This window comes from Canis lupus, chromosome 17, assembly GCF_048164855.1.
Source record: "Canis lupus baileyi chromosome 17, mCanLup2.hap1, whole genome shotgun sequence".
In the NCBI taxonomy this organism is placed as follows: domain Eukaryota; kingdom Metazoa; phylum Chordata; class Mammalia; order Carnivora; family Canidae; genus Canis; species Canis lupus.
The window spans coordinates 41,381,235-41,405,127 of NC_132854.1; the positions used below are offsets into that span (position 1 = coordinate 41,381,235).

The 23,893-nt window shown below is 36.1% G+C and overlaps 1 long non-coding RNA gene across 2 annotated transcripts in view; it reads right to left on the bottom strand.

The window, feature by feature from the left end:
• Nucleotides 1-2,306: 2,306 nt before the first annotated feature.
• The window catches only part of LOC140608401 (uncharacterized), a 74,538-nt gene continuing 52,951 nt past the window's right edge, over nucleotides 2,307-23,893 (bottom strand). For both annotated transcript variants that reach the window (XR_012010421.1, XR_012010422.1), the window contains one exon: nucleotides 2,307-4,396. This is a non-coding gene — a long non-coding RNA (uncharacterized lncRNA). The remainder of the gene's footprint in view (nucleotides 4,397-23,893) is intronic.

The window sequence follows — 23,893 nt, forward strand, 5'->3', positions numbered from 1 at the left end:
GGGGTGGGGGAAGGAAACAAATCAAAAAGCAAAAAAAAAAAAAAAAAAAAAAAAAAAAACCCACCGGGGTGTATCTTCTGATTCTGTGTACTTTAAGTCCCTTGGCTTCCCCTGGAACTTGTCCGTCTAGCTGGTCTTCTGGGGTTAGGGGCCTGTTGTGCTGATTTTTAGGTGTTAGCAGTTGGGGGAGCTGCTCTGCCCCCTGCCTGGTGCAGGGCTCAGTGTGGGGTGTTTACCCCGTGAGGCCGCAGGAGGAACAGCCCCAGTGGCGGGGCCGGCTCTGGAGCCCTGGAGTCAGCCCCCGCAGTAACTCCAGAGCTCTCCGTCTGCAGGGCCTGGAGGCTCCGGGGCGGGGCCGCTGATCTGCTCAGCTGGGGCAGGAGCGTCCTCGCTGTCCTGGGCCCTCCCGGCCTCTGCCTGTCCCGGGGGAGGCCGGATCCTGGGCTGTGTCCCGGCGTCCAGTGCTCCAGGGCCTGTGCTGTTGTATTTGCGCTCCCGCCCCGCAGCCCCCTCCGCGGAGACGCCCCCGAGCCCCCCGAGCTGCTCCCGCGCCCCCCCCCGAGCTGCTCCCGCCCCGCAGCCCCCTCTGCGGAGCCGCCCCGAGCCCCCCCGAGCTGCTCCCGCCCCGCAGCCCCCTCCGTGGAGCCGCCCCCGAGCCCCCCCCCCGAGCTGCTCCCGCCCCGCAGCCCCCTCCGCGGAGCTGCCCCCGAGCCCCCCCGAGCTGCTCCGGGTCCCGCCGTGCGCTCTGCAGCCCTTAGGGAGCTCGGCGCACTCTCCTGGGCGCGCAGTTGCTGTTACTGTCCCCGGGAGCCCGAGGGCATCCCCGCCCTCCCGGGTCCTGCTCCACCTCCCCGTGAGCCCCTTTCCGCCCGGGAAGGTCGGTGCAGCTCCTGCGTCTCCGGGACGGGGCTCTCCTGTCCTGGGGACACTCGCCCCGGCCTCAGCCCGGCGCCTCGCGGGCCCCTCCCCCTCAGAGGCCTTTGGTTTCTTTACTCCTTTTTTCCGTCTTCCTACCTTGATAGAAGCGCGAACTCTTCTCACTGTAGCATTCCAGGTGTTCTCTCTTTAATTCTCAGGCCGAATTCGTAGATTTTCAGGATAATTTGAAGGTTTTCTAGGTAATTTGGTGGGGACAGGTGATTTGGAGACCCTACTCTTCCAACATCTTGCCCCTCCCCCCGACAAAAGTTTCCAATACATGTGGGTACCAAGGGGTGTGATTGCTTTACTGTATGGTAAGAATATATGTAGTTTTGAAAAAAAGTAAAGAAAAAGAATATGTATAGTTTTGTAAAGACATTGATTAACTGTCTTCCAAAGGGCCTGTACCTTTTTGCATTTCCACGATTAATGAATGAATTTTTGTTGCTCCACATCCTCTTCAGCATTTGTTGTATTCTGAATTTTAGCCATTCAAACTGGTACATGGTGATATTTCACTGCTGTTTGATTTGCAATTTCCTAATGATACATGATATTGAGCACTTTTTCATATGCTTACTTACCATCTACATATTTCTTTGGTGAAATGTCTGTTCAGATCATTTGTCTATGTTTTAACTATGTTGCTTGTTTTCTTACTGTTGAGTTTCAAGAGTTCTTTGCCTATCTTGAATGTGTTTTGCAAAAGTATTCTCCCAATGTCTTTTCATTTTCTTAGCATTATCATTTATATAGCGGAAGGCAGAGGCTCAACCACTGAGCCACCCAGTTGTCCCGTATTTAATGAATTGAGTACTTACTATTTTATCTAAAAAGTGCTCAACAAGTCAAGATTTTATCCTATATTACCTAGTTTTTAGCCCATGTCATCTTTCAAGATTTTCATACTTTTGGAATTTACCTTAAGTCTATAATACATTTGAGTTGATTTTGTAAAAGGCAAAAAGTCTGTGACTATATTTACTTGAAGTAATATTTCTGATTTTAATAGTGGTACTATTGGTATTTTTATTTGATGATTAAACTAAATTAATAAAAATAATAAAATTATCATCCAGAATGTAATACATAAACACTAAGTGATAGGATCAGAATTGTGCCCAAGTCTACTTGGTTTCAAAGCCATTGAGATTAATTATTGTGCTATATAGTTGCTTCTAGGCTCTGTCATCTTCATAAAGCCTTACCTAATCCAGTCCCTGACACATAGCAGATCCTTAAACATTCTTTTATCAAAGATTTACTTATGAACTAACAAAAAATTATGAGATTGATACATAATCAAATACCAGAAAAATCAAATCTAGTATTATTTATTATCAGTTATATTCATTTTGGAGAAGGCCCAAGTTTTTTAAGAGAATGTTTTTATTAAATGAAATACATAGTTTATCACCCATAAGTTCAGAATATTTAAAATGTATAGAGGAATAGGTTAAGTGATAGTTATATATATAATACATTATGATAGACAGCAACAAAGCCATGGTAAATTTGAGATTAGAGAAATTTTGTGCATTTTTTTAAACCAACACTAAGTAGACTATTAATGACATTTAGGAAGACAGAAAAAATTAAAAAGAAGCATTTTAATTACACATTCACCTTCATATGAAAGACACTTAGAAGGCAAAAAAAATCAATTTTTATAACCTTAAAACTATGTTCTCATAATGATATTTTTACTCAAACAATATCAATTACATTTTTTAGCTGGCTTAACACTTATTCATTATCAGATTTAGGATTCTAAAAAATTACTAGCTAATAGCTATAAGAAGAGACAATTTTTGGCATAAAATTGAATGCATACTTTCCATGGAAAGTTACTGAAATAGGTAGATATTCTTTTCAGCTAATTAATTTCTGGAACTACATCCTCATTTATCATCTGACAAGCTCACAATAACAATACATGCCCTTGTGATCATAAGACTCAGTATTACATCTTTAAAAAATGCCTTTTCACAGAAATTTTCTGGCTCTGGCAATTTGTGCAGAGTCAAACAGCATAACTGTTTATGGGTTAGAGAAGTATGCTTGATTTTTTTTTAACTTATAAGACATTTACCAGTCTGATAATACCTAATGCTGTTTAAAAAACATCTGTATGTTAGTACAGTTACATTAAAAGACATAAAAATATTAGCTTATTTCTAATTCTTTGTAATTAATCCAAGTAATATAGGAAAATATTCTTTTTTTTTCCCAGAGAAAAATGGCACCTTTTTTCTATTCACTTCCAAAAAAGGGGAAAGTTTCTCTTATTTCCTATATGGTTTATCCAACAACTAAGCAAACTAGCTTGATGTCCCTGTTTCTAATTGAAGAGCACAGCAAAACCCTTTTCCCTAAGTATACCTGCCTTGAAATTACCTTACTCATTATCATTACCATCTAAAAAACGTTTTTATTGAATTCAAGTGTATCACTGTGGGGAGACAAATATCTCTGAATGTTCCTTCAATGTTCTGGCCTCCAGAACTATCAAAACGGATATGCTAGAAGATGGAGAATGTTTGCTTTTAGTTCTCCAAAAACATTTGCTTCTCACATGCTATGGGGATTGGACTGGAAGCCATTTGTTTCCTTAATGGTAAAGCCATTTGGTCCCATTCGAAAGATATAAACCTTCTCTTATTTCCTTTAGACAATTAGGTTCAGAGGATTGATGGAAAAGGCAACTAACTGAGTAGCCAAGAATCTTCCTGAAAGGTTTAGAGAGTTATTTTTCTATGTATTTATGTTCCAAAAGAGATGAATCTCACTTTTAATTTGAAAACTCTTGTCTTATCCTCCCCCTGAAGATACTGTCTTATGTTCCAATAATAAGAACCAAGAAGCTGTCACTGTTCCTTCCAGAGAACTTGTTTATGGGATAGAACAGTAGTTTCTCTTCCTTCCTCAGGAAAAGTGAAAGGATGACTGTCCCTGATCTACATAATTCCTAGATTCGTATTTCTGGTACTCCTCACTAATAGGAGATTCCTTACTGACACATGTAGGTGTACAAAGACCTCTGGCTCTTATCAAATCACCTAGGGCAAATGTGAATGCATGTCGTTATGCCTGTAAGTAATAAGTAATCTTTCACTGCCCTAGGAATATCTTGTCTATTTTCAAGATAATATGAATAAAAATCTTATCTTAGGGCATCACCTCTAAGAATCCTATGCCCTACCACCCAGAAGTAAAAAACCATCATCTCTCATAAATATCTCTGGGTTTTTTGTTTCTTTCTAATAGAGTATAAACACCTAGAATGAAGAAATATTTTGCATTACTTTGAAAATCATTCCAGGGATCCCTGGGTGGCGCAGCGGTTTGGCGCCTGCCTTTGGCCCAGGGCGCGATCCTGGAGACCTGGGATCGAGTCCCACGTCGGGCTCCCGGTGCATGGAGCCTGCTTCTCCCTCTGCCTGTGTCTCTGCCTCTCCTCTCTCTCTTTGTGTGACTATCATAAATAAATAAAGGAAAAAATATTAAAAAAAAGAAAATCATTCCATAAATGACTAATAACATAGCAATATTTTTTAGTTCTTTATTTAAATTCAATTTACTAAAAAAAATAAAATAAAAAATAAATTCAATTTACTTAACATATACTATATTATTAGTTATTGGGGTAGAATTTAGGGATTCATCAGTCGCATATAATACCCATTGCTCATTACATCAAGTGTCCTCCTTAAAGATTTTTTTAATTTATTTATTCATAGAGACACATAGAGAGAGAGAGAGAGGCAGAGATACAGGCAGAGGGAGAAGCAGGCACCATGCAGAGAACCTGACGTGGGACTCGATCCAGGGTCTCCAGGATCACACCCTGGGCTGCAGGCGGCGCTAAACCACTGCGCCACTGGGGCTGCGCTCAAGCTTCCTCCTTAATGCCCATCTCCCAATTACCCCTTCTCCCAATTGACCTCCCTTTCAGCAATCTTCAGCTTATTTGAGTTCATTGCCTCTTATGGTTTGTCTCCATACTTTCATCTTACTTTATTTTTCCTTCCCTTCCACTATGTTCATCTGTTTTGTTTCTTAAATTCCACATATGAGTGAAATCAATATATTTGTCTTTCACTGACTAATTCTACTTAGCATAATATCCTCTACTTCCATAAATGTCATTGCAAATGGCAAGATTTCATTCTTTTCAAAGGCTGAGTAATGTTCCATTGTATATAGAAATACACTAGATCTTTTTTATCCATTCATCTACTAATGGACATCCTGTTTTTTTCCAAAATTTAGCTATTTTGACTATTGCTGCTAATAAACCTTGGGGTTCATGTGCCCCTTCAAATCACTATATCTGTATCCTTTGGATAAATACCTAGTAGTGAAATTGCTGGGTCATAGGCTAGCTCTATTTTTTAACTTTTTGAAAAACCTCCATATGTTTTCCAGAGTGGCTACATCAATTTGCATTCTTATCAACAGTTTGTGTGATGAATAAGATTCACAGAATCTTATCAACAGATTCTGTGAATCCTCATCAACACCTATTGTTTCCTTAGCTGTTAATTTTTGCAGTTGTGATATGAGATGGTATCTCACTGTGGTTTTGATTTGGATTTCCCTGATGACAAATGATGTTGAGCATTTTTTCATGTGTCCTGTTGGCCATTTTAATTTCTTCTTTGGAGAAATGTCTATTCATGTCTTCTGTCATTTCCCAACTGGATTTTTACTTTTTTGGGTGTTGAGTTTGATAGGTTCTTCAAATTTAAAATACTAGCCTTTTGGGGATCCCTGGGTGGCTCAGCGGTTTGGCGCCTGCCTTTGGCCCAAGGCGTGATCCTGGAGTCCCGGGATCGAGTCCCACATCGGGCTCCCGGCATGGAGCCTGCTTCTCCCTCCTCCTGTGCCTCTGCCTCTCTCTCTCTATCATAAATAAATAAATCTTTAAAAAAAATAAATAAAATACTAGCCTTTTATCTGATATGTCATTTGCAACTATCTTCTCCTATTCTGTAGGTTGCCTTTTAGCTTTGTTGACTGTTTCCTTTGTTGTGCAAAAGCTTTGTATTTTGATGAAGTCCCTAAAGCTCATTTTTGCTTTTCTTTCTCTTGTCTTTGGAGACCTCTCTAGCAAGAAGTTGCTGCAGCCTAAGTCACAGAGATTGCTGCCTATGTTCTCCTTTCAGATTTTGATGGATTCCTATCTCACATTTAGGTCTGTCATCCATTTTGAGTTTATTTTTGTGTATGATGTAAAAAAGTGGTCCAGTTCCATTCTTCTGCATGTGGCCGTCCAATTTTCCAAACACCAATTGTTAAAGAGACTGATTTTTTTCTGACTGGTATTATTTCCTGCTTATCAAAGATTAGTTGGTCCTATAGAGGGTCCATTTCTGGTTTCTCTATTCTGTTCCATTAATCTATGTGTCTGTTTTTGTGCCGATACCATACTGTCTTGATGATTATAGACTGTATTACAGCTTGAAGTCCAGAATTGTGATGTCTCCAGTTTTGGTTTTCTTTTTCAACATTCCTTTAACTATTCAGGGTCTTTTCTGGTTCCATACAAATTTTAAGATGGTTTGTTAAACCACCTCTGAGAAAAATGCTGATGGTATTTTGATAGGGATTATACTGTGTAGATTGCTTTGGGTAGCACAGACATTTTAACAAAATTTAACAATATTTGTTCTTTTAATCCATGAGCATGAAATGTTTTCCCATTTCTTTGTGTCTTCCTCAATTTCTTTCACAAGTGTTCTATAGTTTTCAGAGTACAGATCCTTTATCTCTTTGGTTAGATTTATTCCTAGGTATCTCATGGTTTTTTGGTGCAACTGTAAATGGGAATTCCTTAACTTCTCTTTCTTCTGTCTCGTTACTGTATAGAAATGCAACTGAATTCTATCCATTGATTTGATATCCTGCCACTTTGCTGAATCCCTTTATCAATAAGTTCTAGCAATTTTGGAGTGAAGCCCTTGGGTTTTACAAAAGACTATGATGTTGTCTATGAAGAGTGAGAGTTTGACGACTTCTTTGCCAGTTTGGATGCCTTTACTCTGCAATTTATTTTTGCTACCTGATAAACTGAGGCTAGGAGTTCCAGTATTATGTTGAATGACAGTGGTGAGTGGACATCCCTGAATGCTTGCGACCTTAGGGGGAAAGCTCTGTTTTTCCCCACTGAGGATGATATTCGCTTTGGGTTTTTCATATATGGCTTTTGATATTGAGATATGTTCCCTCTAACCTCCATGACAGATAATTTTTTTAAGATGTTATTTATTTATTCATAGAGACACACAGAGAGAGAAGCAAAGACACAGGCAGAGGGAGAAGGAGGCTCTATGCAGGGAGCCTGATGTGGGACTCGATCCTGGGTCTCCAGAATCACACCCCAGGCTGCAGGCAGCGCTAAACTGCTGTGTCACTGGGGCTGCCCAAGATAAATTTAATCAAGAAAGGATGCTGTATTTTGTCAAATGCTTTTTCTGCATCTTTGGAGAGGATTATATGGTTCTTGTTCTTTCTTTTTTAATGTGATCAATGACATTGGTTCATGGATTTGAACTACCCTTTCAGGCCAGGAATAAATCCCATTTGGTCGTAGTGAATAATTCTTTCACTTGGATCCTATTAGCTAGTATCTTAGAATGTTTTCATCCATGTTCATCAGGGATATTGCTTTGTAATTCTCCTTTTAGTGGGGTCTTTTTCTGGTTTGGGGATAAAGGTAATGTTGGCCTCACAGAATGAGTTTGTAAGTTTTCCTTCCATTTCTGTTTTTTTGAAACACATTCAGAAGAATAGGTACTCTTCTTTAAATGTTTGGTAGAATTCTACTGGGAGGCCATGCAACGCTGGACTACTGTTTGTTGAGAGATTTTTGATAACTGATTCAATTTCCTTGCTGGCTATGGGTCTGTTCAGATTTTCTATTTTTTCCTGTTTCAGTTTTGTTTTGCTAGTTTATATGTTTCTAAGAATGCATTCATTTCTTCCAGAGTACCTAATTTGTTGGCATATAATTGCTCGTGTTATGTTCTTATAATTGTTTTTCTTTGGTGTTTTTGTGATCTCTCCTCTTTCATTTGTGATTTTATTTACTTGGGTCCTTTCTCTTTTCTTTTTGATAAGTCTGGCCAGAGGTTTATCGATCTTAATAGTTCTTTCAAAGAACCAGCTCCTAGCTTCGTTGATCTTTGTCTACTGTTATTTTTTTTTTTCATTTCTGTATCACTGATTTCTGCTCTAATCTTTATTATTTCTCTTCTCTTGCCGGATTTAGGCTTTATTTACTGCTCTTTTGCTAGCTCTGTTAGGTGTAAGATTAGGTTGTGTATTTGAGACTTTTCTTGTTGCTTGAGGAAGGCCTATATTGCCATATACTTCCCTCTTAGTACATTTGCTGCATTTCAAAGTTTCTGAAGTGTCATGTTAGGGGCATAAATATTTACAACTGTTAGATCTTCTTGTTGGATAAACCCTTTTATTATGTCATAGTGTCCTTCTTCATCTCTTATTACAGTCTTTGGCTTAAAATTTATTTTGTCTGACATAAGGATGTCCAACTTTCTTTTGATGTCCATTGGCATGATAAATGGTTTTCTATGCCCTCACTTTCAATCTGGAGGTGTCTTTGAGTCTAAAATGAGTCTCTTGTAAGCAGCATATGGATGGGTTTTATTTTGTTTTGAAGATTTTATTTATTTATTCATGAGAGACACAGAGAGAGGGGTAGAGACATGGGCAGAGGGAGAAGCAGGCTCCATGCAGGGAGCCCAATGTGGGACTTGATGCCAGAACTCCAGGATCATGCCCTGAGTCAAAGGCAGACACTCAACTGCTGAAACACCCAGGCATCCCGATGGGTTTTGTTTTTTATATATTCTGATACCCTATGTCTTTTGATTGGAGCATTTATTCCATTCAGACTAATTATTGAAAGATACGAATTTAGTGCCATTGTATTACCTGTAAAGTCATTGTTCCTGTATATTTTTTCTGTTCCTTTCTGGTCTTTGTTACTTTTGAGCTCTCTCTCTGCTCAAAGGATCCCCTTTAGTATTTCTTGTAGGCCTGATTTAGTGTTCATAAATTCCTTTTTTTTTTTTTATTCTTTTATTTTTTGTTTGTCCTGGAAACTCTATTTCTCCTTATATACTGAGTGACAGCTGTGCTGGATAAAATATTCTTGGCTGCATATTTTTTTCCATTTAACATGCTGAATATATATATCATGCTGGTCCTTTCTGGCCTATCAGGTCTCTGTGGACAATTCTGATGTTTCTACTCTTGTAGGATACAGACCAGTTTTTCTGATCTGCTTTCAGAATTCTCTCTTTATCTTTGAAATTTGTAAGCCTCACTATTACATGTCAAGGTGTTTAACCTATTTTTATTGATTCTGAAGGGGGTTCTCTTTGCCTCCTGGACTTGAATGCTGGTCTCCTTCCCAAGATTACAGAAGTTCTCAGCTCTAATTTGTTCCAAAAGCCTTCTGTTCCTCTCTCTCACTTCTCATCTTCTGGGACCTCTATTATCCAGATATTATTTCACTTTGTGGAACTGCTTTGTTCTCTAAGTCTTCTTTCATGATCCAGCAGTTTTCCTTTTCTCTTCTTTTCAGCTTCCTTATTTTCCATCATTTTATTTTCTATATCGCTGACTCTCTCCTCTGACTCATTCATCTTTGTTTTTAAAACCTCCATCTGGACAGCATCTCTGTAATACCGTTTTTAATTTTGGTCGGACTGGATTTTAGTTATTTCTACAGTAAGGAATTTTCTAGTGTCTTCTATGCTGTTTTCAAGCCCAGTTAGTAGCTTTGTAATCATTTTAAATTCTAGTTCAGACATCCTATTTATAGCTGTATTGATTAAATCCCTGGCAGTGAGTACTATCACCTGTTCTTTCTTTTAGGGAACATCATACCAATATTTTAAATTTAATGGATTACTAATATCTAAATTGTCTAGGTGTTCATTCTAAAAGAATACACTATTCAGTAATTAACTTTAAAAGATGAATGGTGAGTCACACTGTTACAAAAAGCTCTGCTTGAGTAAGAAAACAGTAGATAGGCCAAGCAATGGAATACTAATGAGGGAGAGAATATCACAAATATTAAACTTTTAAATCCTTCCTCAGATCATCTAACAGGTCATGAGTTTATTTTTTTTTTGTTTTTTTTTTTTTTTTTTAGGTCATGAGTTTAGACTGTAATAACTGCAAAGTTCATTTTTTATATTTTCCTCTAGTGTTTCTAATAAATTTGCTAGATTGTGAATCCCTTCAACCTCTAAGTGTCATCTGGCTACTCCAAAATATCTTATTGAGTTCCAATTTCGTGGGATAATCTAATTGAAACATTCCATTAGGAAATAGGTGAATAATAATTTCTAGGAACAGCAGAAGAAAGAATAAAACTGAGGTTACATTTCAGTCATGAAGCTAAATATGTCACACTGGTTGGTCATGAAATAGGATATACATCCTCATGTACAAATGGACAAATGACTTAAATCTTACATCATGAAATAAACTATCACTTGGCCTTCAGTAACACTGATGCATTAATTTAATTCTAGCCTTAAGAGTTAATATGCATGATTGCCAGATCATGAAAAATTGGCATTCCCTGTTCAGAGAGTACTACTATTAATTATGAGTCATTGCTTTCTCAAGGAAAACATGCAGCACTAAATGTCTGTTAAATAACACCCAAAGTAGAACTCTACACCTATTCCTCTTCCAGAGAAATCAGTCATATTTGCTTATTACTTCAGAGCTAATCTCCTTCAGGAAGATATCCAAATGGGTAAAGATGATATGAATATCACCCCAAAGATTAGGGTACTACAGCATAATTTGTGGAAATTTTTATGGCAAAATATATTTCAAAATTTCATTTTGAGGAGTCTGGTTTAACAATCTATGTGATTTTTCAAGCATGCCCTTAAGAACTTAAAAAAACACTTTACCTAGCTGATTTCACAAGAGACATCTGCCCTCTCCACACCAGATGTGGTACACAGACCATATATGTCAGTCTCTAAAGGGAATTATAATGAGGGACTCAGGCTTCTCTAACTGATTATACTCTTCTGCATATCTGTATTCTTCACCCAATTACCCTTATTTCTAGTTTTTTTATCTGATACCTTCAGAGAATGTCCTCTTCTGAGGCCTCTGCCAAAGGCTTTTCCCCACTCTGATTCATTACTCAGGTCAAATGGAAACAGCATATTCATTAAGAAAAACAAGACTGCAAACCCATATAAATTTACTTACATTATTTTAGTATCTTAACATCTACTATGAGTCTACCTACAGAGAACAAAGATGATGTATCAGAGAAGTATAAAACTTTAATTCATAAATTAGCAGATATTTCTGAAAGGAAAATTACAAAATGCAAAAAACTATAGTGTAGGGAATTAAAATCACCCATATGAGTCAAAAAAATCCCACCTATTTGTCCTATGTGCATGTTTATTGCATATATGTAACATTTTATACTGGACAGATTTTGGATCACAGTGATATAGTTTTGTATTACCATGTTATTAATTTAATTCTTTCACCATACATTTGATACTTTCAATGTATCCATTTTTACAAGTCATCAAAATTATTTAGAACTATAATTTTTAAATTGTGAAATGGTACCTTATTAGAAATATTTACCATATTTAAGAATTCCTCTATTTAAAAGTTGATTCAATTCTTGCTATACTATAAAAATAATAAATAATATTTGATGCTATGTATCTGATTATTTAAACAGAAAAGATTCCTATCAATAATAGGAAATAGGAAATAATATAAATATTTTAAATTTGTTATAAAATTATCAAATTACCTTCTAAGAAGTCATACCAATTCAGAGTTTCTGGGGAATGATGAAATTAATCAAAAAATTCTCATCAAGATATTTTTTATCTTTATGTTTTATATCCATGTATCAAAATATTATTAAAATTTTTACATGTATAAAATGTATTTTATGCCATAATTCATGTATTAAAAGAACTCTTGGATTTGTAAGTACTATACACATCTTCTTTGCTTTTTTTTTTTTTTAACTATTTGTCAAATCTACATGTTTCTCCCAGCTTTTCCTCATTTTGAAGTACCAGGAACTTACATCCAATTGCAGGCCTACATGTTCTTCAGGCTATGAAAATATGCTGCACCCACAGATGTCCAAAACTAAATTTTCTTTACTACAACTTTTGAATAAAACTGTATTTTTTTATCTTAAAGATTGTCATGTATCTACCCCTGAGAAAAACCTGATTTTTACCCCTAATTCCTTTCTCTTCTTTATACTTTGTCTTGGTTGGTCAACTGATCTTGTTAACTCTATTGGTAACTCTTATTTTGTTTCTCTCCACCTTCATGGTAACTGTCTTAAAAGATTCCCTTAAAATTTCTTGCTTCATAACTTTGTTTAGCATAGTGTCTGCAACAAATACAGTAGACATGTGATGAAAATCTGTTAATTTCATCACATCAAAATTAAAATCTCCTTGCATCTGGTCCTTCTTTCAATAAAAAGAAAATATGATCACATCAAACATCTATTTATGGAAATATTCATTTCTTTCCAGTGATATAATGATATGGACACAACCCAATTTTTAGCAAGGCTTGTTTGGTTCTCCAGCCTCATTCTTGTACCCTCTGCCTTGTGTACGATGTACCTTGTGTTGGTCTGAGAATTTGCCATTTTTCTCAAATCTGCTTTCACATGTGCTACTGCCGCTGACTGCAGAATGGCTGAGACCTGCATACTCACACTGCAGTGGTGCCAAATGCACTGAGGAACACCTTCCCCTGAGGGGACTGTTAGAAACCAGACCAGGTGTCCTGCCAGACCACATTTCCTCTAAAATTACAACATTTCTAAGGTAACAAGTTAAGACAAACTAAAATATATATAATGGAAACTCATTAAGGAAGTACTGTGGGAAAAAAAAGATCTTGTGACACTCAAATAAAGGGTAAAAGCTTTTTTTTTTTTTTCATATTCGTTTCCACATGAAACAGAAACACTAAAAAAAAAAAGAAGAAAAAAAAAAAAAAACAGAAACACTGATCGTGCAGAGGCCTAGGCCCCCACTTCCAGCCCTTTCTATATTCTTCCCTGGATCTGAAACTCCCTCTCTCATTCTCTTTCTCCCCTTTTCACTTCCTATAAACATATAAATTAAACATCATACTAAGTTCATTCAGTTATTCTGTAGAGTGAGTCATTGTGCCAGATTATTTTATCTGTAATCAAGTGCTTCCTTTTTTAAAATAATTGCTACTTTTTACAGTAGTAAGCACTGCTGAAATTGATTAAAGTAGATAGATAACCTATACAACTGAGAAACAATGCTAAAGAAACTTGGGGATATGCACAGAGTGTCAGCATCCATAAAAGGGGAAAGAAAGCTCGGGAGCTAATTCAGGTTGATGACTCCATTTTCAATCTTAATATTGCATTCTAACACTTTACCAGTATTTGTTAAGCATTTATCAAATGTGTATTAAATAGCTAATATTCGCCAGACGTGAGGGCTTTAGGAACAAAAATTCTGATAAGCTATGACACATGCCCTGAAAGACTCATTTTGTTGTAAGGAAAACAGTGGCAAATATATTAAGAACCACAAGACAAAAAAAAAAAAAAAAAAAAAAAGAACCACAAGACAATTCAAGGATGGTAGAGCAGTAAGAGAATATAAATCATGTGATTCATAAGAAAACTGCGAAAGAAATGTTTGAGTTTTCTTATATTCCCCATATGAGTGAAACCATATGATGATTGTCCTTCTCTGATTGACTTACTTCACTCAGCATCATATACCCTCCAGTTCCATCCACGTTGACACATATGGTGGGTATTCATCCTTTCTGATAGTGAAAGGAATTATAAGGGAAAGGAGGGGAACTGAGTGGGAAAAATTAGAGAGGGAGATAAACCAAGAGAGACTCCTAACTCTGGGAAATGAACAAAGGGTTGCAGAAGGAAAGGTGGGTGAGGGGTTGGGGTAACTGGGTGACGGGCATGGAGGAAGGCACTTGATGGGATGAGCACTGGGTGTTATGCAATATGTTGGCAAATCAAACTTCAATAAAAAAATAAAATTAAGTAACCAATTAAAAAAAAAAAGAAATGTTTGAGTTTTGAACATCAATTCAAAAAACAGGTAGCTAGAGGAAGAGGAAGAAGAAGGACCACCCAATAGGAATTATAAGAGTCCTCTTATCCTCAGTTTTGCATTCTGTGGTTTCAGTGACCCAAGGGCCAATTGTAGTCCAAAAACAGATAGATGATCCTCCTACTGACAAACTGTTGGAAGGTCAATATTAGTCACAATACTGACATCACTCTCTTCGCTTCATCTTGTCATGTAAACATTTTATCATCTCACATCATCACAAGAAGTATAAGTACTATACAGTAGGATATCTATAGAGAGACCATATTCACATAACTTTTATTAGTGTTTTTGTTAAAATAATCCCATTTTATTAGTAATTATTATTGTTAATCTCTTACTGTGCCTATTTTATAAATTAAACTTTACCATACACATATATGTATAAGAAAAAAACATAACATACATAAGGTTCAGGACTATCACAGTTTTAGTCATCTACTGGGGATCCTGAAACATGACCCCTTTGCATAAGTGGGGGGGACTATTGTAAAATGTGTGAAGACACTGAGTTGCAATGATGACTGGTATCTAAATCACATCATTGTGTACTATATCTAGACTGATATGAAAGTTAAAGGAAGTCATTAAAAGGTTATAGGCCGAGGTCAGATGAGCCCATTTGCAGAAATGTATAGACATCTGGAGGAAGACAAGGGTGACTGGATTAGAGAATGGACAAAAAACTAAAAACTTTTAGGAAACACAGGGATAAAATATGGTAGTGGCAAGAAAATGGACAGGAAAACTCATATACCACTATAATTAAGCAGATCCACTGCAGGATTTTGATAATATACATTAACACCTTTGATCTCAAAGATGCTACTTGGTATCCCATTTCTGGGAGAAATGGATTCATTCAGAGTTGAATTTGACTGGGTACAAAGTGTTAGCAGTTCTTAATATCTGATAAAAATTCTTTATTTATCCTAAACATAATTTCTTAGTAGAAAAAAAAAAAAAAAAAGACTGTCTTCAAGGAGAGAGTTGAGTTGATGTTTATAGCCCATGGAAATAGCCTTTCCAAACAGCTTTCCTAACATTTGACTTAGGAAATTTAAAAGGTTAAACAATGTTTAGTCTCTCAAAGAAGAAAGAGGAGGATAATTGAACTGGAATACTTGACAGCTAACAAGAGAACTATTGTTTCTGTGATGATAAAAAATGATATATTGAAAAGGAGACACAAAGTATCTATTCTTGTGGTTTGACATTCATACTAAATTCCCTATTTCCCATAGTGGGTGTCAGATTACTTAGAACAAATTCCAAATGATCAATATTTCTAGTCTCACATTCTGTTTGTAATAGATTTTAAAGGGTCATGAAAGCTAGTGTTTGCCTCCGTGAGTCATTGTCTTTTTTCACTCTCCTTATCAAATTCACTATGCTTTTGTTAGCAATGACATTTACTACTGTCCGCTTTATTACCTTTAAATTTTTTATACAAAAATACAGATTTTACAATATACTCTGTAGATGCAAATTTCAAATTCCCTTTTCTCCCTGTCCCTCTGTCTCTTTCCCTGCCATGTTTCCCTTCCGCTTTCTTCATTTTTACTGTTATGATCACAGTAATAGCTTCCACATCTTCATGTGATTGTGCATCAGAAGTCTGACTTTGTTTTAATGTTAAGAAAAATGTTCATACATAATTTGTAAACTAAAAAAATTCAACAATATTATGTTATAGGCAGAACCACAGATCTCAAATATTCCCATGTCCTAATCCCTGGCACCTATGATTATATCAATTTACATGCTCTACCTTGGGGTTACAAAGACCACCATCAAGATCATCATTTGTTAGAACTCACAGGATTCAGATACTGTCACACACTTGGTTACAGTTTATTACAGTGAAAGAATACAGATTAACATCAGCAATGATCAGGAGAAAGAAGGCAATAGGTTTCAGATGTTCCCACAGAGCTGAGTCCCACAGGATACACTTAATTCTCCCAGCAATGATGTGTAGCAACACATTTTAAGTGTCATCAACAAGGAAGCTCACTTGATCCCTGATTTCCACAGTTTTATTGGGGGATCACTCACATAGGCAGGCAGTACTTGCATGACTGGCTCCATCAACTCAGCCTTCAGACTCCCAGAGTAAAATCAGATGGTCACTATAAACCATACTGTTAAACGATCTGATCAAACTGGAACAGTGTGGCACAAGGCCTTAGACACAAAAAACACTCACATCAGGTTACACAGTCTGGGAGATTAGGTAGCACTTCTCAGGAGCCGACCAAGGGCCAGTCTTGAAAACGGGATTTTCTTGCTAGTGTGCATGATCCAGGCTGCTTACTTTTTCTTGTACACATGGTAAAAGAGAATTAAGGTCACCCAAGGAATCAAGCTTAAGAGTGACTTGAGGAATAAGGCCTGGGGAGACTATTCTATTACACTTCCAACTTTTCCCTTCTTATGAGGACACTAGTCATATTGGATTAGGCCTCCAATGACTCCAGAGTGACTGCATCTTAACTAAATAGATGGATGATGACTCTATTTCCAAGGTCACATTCTGAGGTATATAGGAAGTTAGGACACTATTAACATATGAATTTGAGGGGACACTATTCAACTCATAAAACACAGAAACGTGCTACTAGATATGCAATGCATATGGTGAAAACTCACCCATAATCTATTGACCAAATGTAACTACTCTTCACAAATTGATGCATTTCCTTCCATTTCTGTTGTGTTACATATAATCATATAATATATAATAATATTAACCAAAGATAGGTTTTTCTATACATACTCTTTATGTTCTTTTTTAAAATGCAGTACTGTGGCATTTTAAAAATTCTTCTACAGAGAAAACTTAATGGCTCCATAGATGAATTCACTTAGCCAGTTGCCTATTGCTGGATGTTTCTATTTCAGTTTATAATATACAAATACCATTCAAAACAGCATTGTTCTTATAGTTCTGTAAGTATTCTGACACCTTTCTTTCAAAAACAAGTCCACATAATGGAATTGCTGGGTAGGAACATTTAAAGATTATCAATACCATATCACATTTATTGAGCATATATTACAGGACAGGCATTGTTCTAATGACTTTATGCAAATTAACATGTCTAACCTCATAATGTCCCTATGAAGTTTGTAGTATTAGTACTGCTTCCATTCCTCATATGAGGAAAATGAGAGAAATAGAACTTCAATAATTTGCCTATAATCATGGAGAGAGTACATGACAGACTTGGAATTGCTTTCAACCAAAACCTACTTCTGAAGTTTGGGATTTAAACCACTTTGATTATCATACTGCCAGATTATAACCCAGAGTATGTATCAAATTACTTACTTATCAGTAACACTTCTAGCAAACAATTTTCCTATCCCATCCTTGATGTAATTATTATACTTTGTAATAATCATCGATTTCAAGAGTAAAAATCATATCATAAACATGTTGTATTACTTTGATGACTTCTGGAAATTAAAGATTGTGTATATTTATAGAACCTGTATTTTTCAGTTGCCAATTGTCTTTGAACTACTGAATTACACTTTTTACAGTGATGTAAAATTGTGAATCAAGCCAGTTTTCTTTAAAGCATTTCTTTCACAGCAGCCCCTTCCTTCATGGTGGCAATAAGCCTGTAGAGACTGTTAGCCACCCTCACTCCCAGGCTGGAGGGACTTCCTCAGACCCTGGGCTACAGCAGGGATCCTCTGTTTTCCTGCCCTGGGCACCTTTTTCTCTGAAAGCCTGTGGCGAGTGGTGGGCAAGGGTCACTGGGAAGGGAGGCCAGTGCTGAGAGACAAGAAAACAGCTGTTTTAATATATTTTTTTGTGACTTTCAAAAAAAAAAAACATTTCTTTCATTCTCAATATTTAGTTTTGTCTACCTACCCTCAATTATCTAGCTGTCCTCAGGCCAATTCCAAGTTGCAATGAGCTCACCAAAATCAACTTTTTCCTAAAATCTACATCTTTCCCACAAACATACTCACATTTTCTAGTTATTCTCATAATGTTCTCATAATGTTGTATTTAGACAAATTAAAAGAAGTAAAACAATTAAAACAACAGCAAAAAAGGGGGGGGGAGATTAATTCCCTTTTAGAGAACTATTCTGATGATCACTTACTTAGAAAGTTATTTTTTTATTTCACTTGATTACAATTGTAGTAATTATTCTTAAATCTTTTTTTAAATATTCCTTTTTTTCCCTCCACTAAGCACTCAGTCATTTCCAAGAGATATTTTTGAGACAAAATCATAAACCAAGGATTTTCTAAATGTTAAAGCATAAAGAATAACATTCACTTACTTTATTCATACACAAAGGAATTTTACTGAGTTCCTAAGCTCTGAGAAGTAAATAATATATCCTATCCATGCATCTACATAATGATCACAATGGTAGTGAGATCATAATATATCATAGTTTGATCAATCTGTGTCTATATCATAAGTTCTGGTATACCATATTTCAAATAAATACTTTCAAATGATAAGTGATAAATAAGCAGATTTTAGTTCAACTGCTATTTTTTTCTGCATTATAATACAACTCCTGACTAAACATGCTTGAAACCCTGAGTATGAGGCAAACCACTTCAAGGCTTGTCAAAGACACCAATGTCCATGGTACAAATTTCTTAATCAAAAATTTTCAGAGAATCTGCAATCATACTGTAAACTGTAAACTGGAGTCATTACAGATTATATATATTTAAACATATATACTCCCATGTCATGTTTCTAGTTGCTATTGTAGCTTACAAAGTGTATCCTTAAAGCACGTAATATAAACCACTTTGATTTGTCCCTGGCAGAGCTTAAGATAAATTTAATTGTAACTGTGGACTTCAACTTCTGGACTTTAGTCTGTGAAGCAGCCTATAAAAAAGTCCAACATCTTTCTTCAATTGCTCACTTAAAATCAAACAGCTCTCCTGTGAGGATGGAGATTGCAAGTTGTCAAGTGAGTTTCAACCTCCCATTTCCCAAAAATGATAAAATGAGACTCTTTAAAAACCCACCAAAGGCAAGTATAATTCCAAATTCTCATTCTTCAGTGTCTAGCTGATGTCCATGGCAATAGTGTACTTGAGGTACCATTCCCTGGCTACTTAAAAATAATTCATCCAGTCATCCCTCTTGCTCAATTATTTCACTTCTATAGAGCCATAGGTAAAATTTACACAGTCAACATTTTAGCCTCACAGAGGAACCAACTATAAATCACTTGTTTTTCTTAATGCCCTATGATTATAAATCACAAGTTTTCCTTATACCTCTTATTTTTTTATGTTTTATTTTTTACAATGAATGAGGTAAGGGGCTCCTGGGTGGCTCCATCAGTTGAGCATCCAACTCTTGGTTTTGACTCAGGTTATGATCTCAGGGCTGTGAGATAAAGCCCTGCATCAGGCTCCATGCTCAGCAGGAAATCTGCTTGAGATTCTCTCTCTTCCTCTCCCTCTGCCCCTTCCTCAGCTCACACTCTCTCCCTCTCTCTCCCTCAAATCTTTTTTTTTTTTTTAAGAGTAAGGTACATGCTTGCTATGAAATGCAAAGAGATCCTAGATAATAGCACGTTTTTTTTTCTTTTCCTAATAGTAATAACATGAGACAAAATACTTCCTTTATATTTAGATTTTTTTACTGGTATAGAATATATGATTTGTTCTGCAGAGACACTTCCTAGAAATAATCTATAATATCACTTACCAAACTCCTTTTTAAGCCATTATTATGTCTAAGTGAACCACTAACATACAGGCTTTATCATTTTACATATCCTAGATTTTACATATCCACAGGTAAACTGAAACAATGCATTTACATTCCAGAAATGCACAAGAGTTTCCTCTAATTGAGGAAGCTTTCCTCAATTGAGGGTTTCCTCTAATTGAGTTGGTGGTGTTTTGATTCTTCACTAAAATGATGGCATAGTGTATTTACACTAAAGAGCTATGGTAGAAAACTCTTTTAATATTCATTCTAATCTGTTATTATCCTGCCAGAAAAAGGAGTTAGAGCAGTGGTCCACTACTGAGAATGCATTCACAAAAAATAGTGACTATCATCATGTTTCAGAAAACTGTTCTCAGTTTTTCAGCATGAATTTTTTTTTTTTTTCTGATAAAGGAACTAACCCGGCTGGCATCTGACAGGTATAAAGTAAATACATGTGCTCCTTCATGGGATGCCTGTCAAAATTGCTCAAAATATTGGTTTCCTCCAGTCCTTTTGTTTATAATTCCTTTAACATGAAGCAATCATGATGGCCTATACTCTACTGCAGACAAACCAGTGACTAGATACATTAGTTCTTTTTTGGAGTTGTCTGAAGATTTCACTTACTGCTAAATCCACCCAGAGGGCAAACAATAGCACTTTACTTTCTCAATGTGAATTGTTTACTGTATTTCTCCAAGAACTTTTTGTCATTTTAAGACAAGTACCTATCTCAAGAACTTATATATCCTGACAATTGTATTAAAATTCAAATGTTGCTGTCTATCCCAAACTTTAAAAAAGCAAAACAAACAAAAAACATACACACACAAAAAAAACCTATCCCAGAGATGACAGCATCACAATGTATAGGACAAAGTATAGAAGAAATCTATGATTTTCCTGATATTGCTAGGAATTTCAAGGTAAAGTTGATTTTGTCATTTAACACTTGTCAGTGTTAAAACTGCAGTTAATGTTAACAATGATAATAATAAGAACATGTAAACAGAAAACTCTAAGTATTTTAATAAAACTAGAGCTAATCGTGATTTTTAATTAAAGGAAACAAGTTTTCCACTTGAATCCTTTTTGTTTAGGAGGCAGTAGTAGAGGGTGGTGTTTTGATTCTTCACTAAAATGATGGAATGATGTATTTACACTAAAGAACTATAGTAGAAAACTGTTTTAATATGGTAGCTCCTAATACTTTAAAAATGTACTGTTTAAAATTTTGATATTGTTTTTAAAACATCTTCGATACATAAAAGTTGAAAGGCTTAATAACTGACTTAACTAGGAGTGTAGTCAAATGGCAGAGATCAGTAGATTGGAACGGAATGGTACAGCTTTTGTAGTATATGATTCACAAATATGTCAACTTTGTGTAAGGGGGCCATGTAATATATATGTACTACTGCTTAGTAATACAAGAATACTTCTGGTAACTTGCCAATTCACAGGGCTTTTTGGAAATTTCGGGAGGCAAAGCTAGGTTGGGGATAAGCTTTTTTAGTATAGCCCTAATATTACTTCTCCTAAAATGGAGGCTTTCTGTGTCCATGTCTATGGAACCCAGAGCCCAGGTGAAAACTGGACAATTCCCTTGCCTTTCCAGTTCTTTCTTCCTCAACTTCAGAATATTTAATTTCTCAAGTTACGTCAGGATAATTAGGATTATTTTTCTTTTGTCTGGAGTTTATATTTTGATTAAAAATTCCTTAAATGTTAGTATTTTTGATATAGTAAATATAAAACATACATAGAAATATTACAGAATAATGAATACTTGATAAATGAGCATTAATATGATGGCCAGGTCCATCAACAAAAGCAGTTGTGGCAGCAATTCATAAGATTCAAGTGTGTATCTCTCATCACACCCATACTCTACTGACCTCACACCAAGGTCAACCATTATTTAGATTTTTATATGAATGATTTTCTCACCTTAATAAGTTTTCTTATGATTTCCTCTTTGATGAATGGGCTACTTAAAACTGTGCTATTTAATTTCCCTATACTTGTGAATTTCCTTTATTTTATTTGGTTCTAGTTTAATTCTGTTTTTAACCCTTAAATAATCAGTTAAGTAGTGGTCCTTCTGTTTCTACCCTGAAAGATTTTGTGCAGCACTTAAGTATTCAGATGAATTTGACAGAAGTTCATTAAAATCTCCCACATAAAGAAAGAGGGCTCTTTTTTTTTTTTTTTTCAGTTTTATAGTTTCTTTGACATGCTGGCTCTCCTTCATCATGTCTAGTTTGCATGTTGTTAGATATATACATTTTTTTTCATTTTTATAGCTTCCAGAAGAAATTCCCTGTGAAGGAAATAATGGGTGGACCAGACTGATCAGAAGGAGAAACTGAGCAAAGATACAGGCCTGTCATTCTCAGGCAAACCTTACAGGGAGCCCTGGAGCTGAAATGACTCAATTCATGCTAAATTACCTGGGATTTAATACCTCTATCTTAATGTTATCTGATGTGTTAGGTCTGGAAGGCCATGATTTGCATGAGGTCCCTGTTTGCAGCTGAAACAATTCTTGAAGTCATTGAGACCTGTAAGCCTGTAGGCTGACAACATTCACAGCAACTAGAGCAACATGTCATTCCTTTGAAAGAATTGTGGATCAAGAATCTCTATGTCCACCACATGTAGTTATAATGGTTGTCTTTTGCTTTTGTGAGTTTTTGTTTAAGTCTTCTCCTATTTCTTGACTCAACTGTCCTATTCTGCGTACATAGAGTAAAACCCACCTTCTTTAAACTAGAATATTTATTGTATAGATAAATACATTTATTTACATTCAATTCAATGGCATTATTTGCTTATCTGAAATTTAATTTTAAACTCACTTTTTTAATTCCTTAATTTAAAGTCTACTTTTTAAAGTTGGTATCTGAGAACACTTTTATCAGTTTAACACTTGAAAGATATTTTCTAGATTAAAAATTGTAGAATGGCATTTATTCCTGTTAGCACATGAAGATATTATTCCACTCTTCTTTGTTTTCATTGTTGCGTATGGGAAATCCTTCAACTGCCTCACTATTGTTCCTTTACAAGTAATTTTATTAACCCTCACTACTCAGATTCTTCTAAGATTTTCTAATTGTCATTTACCTTCTATAGTTCAATAAGATAATTTAGAATTTCTTTAGAGTAGCCTTACAGGGATCTATGAGGTTTCTTAATGTTTGACTTTGTATCTTTCATGGGCTGTCTCCCTTTATTAATGGATCTCCATAATGGGGTCAAATTTGCTTGTGTGCCAACAATTCCTATCTGATATGTTTATCATATCATTTTTTAAAAATGTGAAACAATGTGCAACCATGAATGAGGTTACTCTCTTCTAAGATATTTAAAAATTTGCTTCAACCAATCTCCTAGAGACACTACCAGCCTGGAATCACTTCAAGTCAAAGGAGGGCACAATTATCTCTACATCACAAAGACTTTTAAAACCTAGTCTTTCCCACCTCCCGTGTGCCTCAGCAGTTGGCGACACCTTCGGCCCATGGTGTGATCCTGGAGACCCCTGGATGAGGTCCCACATCGGGCTTCCTGCATGGAGCCTGCTTCTCCCTCTGCCTGTGTCTCTGCCTCTCTCTCTCTCTCTCTCTCTCTCTGTCTCTCATGAATAATTAATTAAAATAAAAAATAAATAAAACCTAGTCTTTCATTTTTCACTAAGACTTGCCCACTTACATGGGGCTTTAACCCGAGAGATCCTTGTTCTGTGTAATGGGGCTTCTGTTAGAGTACCACTTTTCATGACTTTGATTTTGGGTGTTTTCGTATGTTTGTTTGCCCTTTCTTTACAACAAAAGGTAAGTAAAATATGCACCAAAAGCACTGTCAAGTTGTTTTTTGGACAGGCAAAAACAATCCCTAGAATTTGGTCAAATAATTTTTACTATTTTGTCAGCCCTCAATGCTTTTAATAAGATTTTTAAAATAAATGTTATCCAACTTTCCCAGTTATTGTCAGCAGGAAAGTTTTCCCAAATAATCTAACCCATTATTTCTGGAAATGGAAGCT